Raw genomic sequence first — 679 nt, 5'->3', positions numbered from 1 at the left:
TTGATAAGAAATTGTGCGATTGCTACTTTGTGGATTTGTTGTTTACTCATTGATGTGTTCAGTGTGTACCGGGAGGTCTGTTATCGCTGTGCATGAACTTGACGGAGTTGGGATGTGAACAAGTTATCTGCTCTTGTCCTTAAGCAAAACTCAGGTCAAAGGACAAAACACGTTACTGACCAAAGCCTTGTGGATAACCCTGACACATGGAAGCAGTGGAAACCGTGAGCTCGTTGAAATGACTCGAACAAATGAATTATCAGAAGAGTTTTCATTTTATTTTCTCAAGTCTGGCACTAAATCCATTTTTTAAATCCCTGGTAGTTAAATGTGCTTTGTTTAAAAGTGCCGTGACGTAAAAAAGTTTTCGAAATGTCAACACAACTATTAATGATCAGGGGGCATTGCACTTTTCAGTATTGTTCATCTCAAAACGGGCTTGCGTTGGGAAGCTTTTTTTTTTTTTTGTGGCATATTTGTCCCCCTTTTTATAACAAAGTTTGAGAAAACATTGCCACCAAGTGAAAGTTATTTTGGCTATGTTTTACCCCCATAAATAAAATTAGATAAGACATGATTTTGACCTAGAAAGGGTACTGTACAGCAATGGTTATTTCTTTTCACCGAGGTCACTAATGAAAAAACATGAGATGTGCTTCAAAACAGTTGGACTGTGTGT

The sequence above is a fragment of the Xiphias gladius genome, chromosome 14 (assembly GCF_016859285.1).
Source record: "Xiphias gladius isolate SHS-SW01 ecotype Sanya breed wild chromosome 14, ASM1685928v1, whole genome shotgun sequence".
Taxonomy (NCBI): Eukaryota; Metazoa; Chordata; class Actinopteri; order Istiophoriformes; family Xiphiidae; genus Xiphias; species Xiphias gladius.
Note: the sequence above shows the minus strand (reverse complement) of the source record.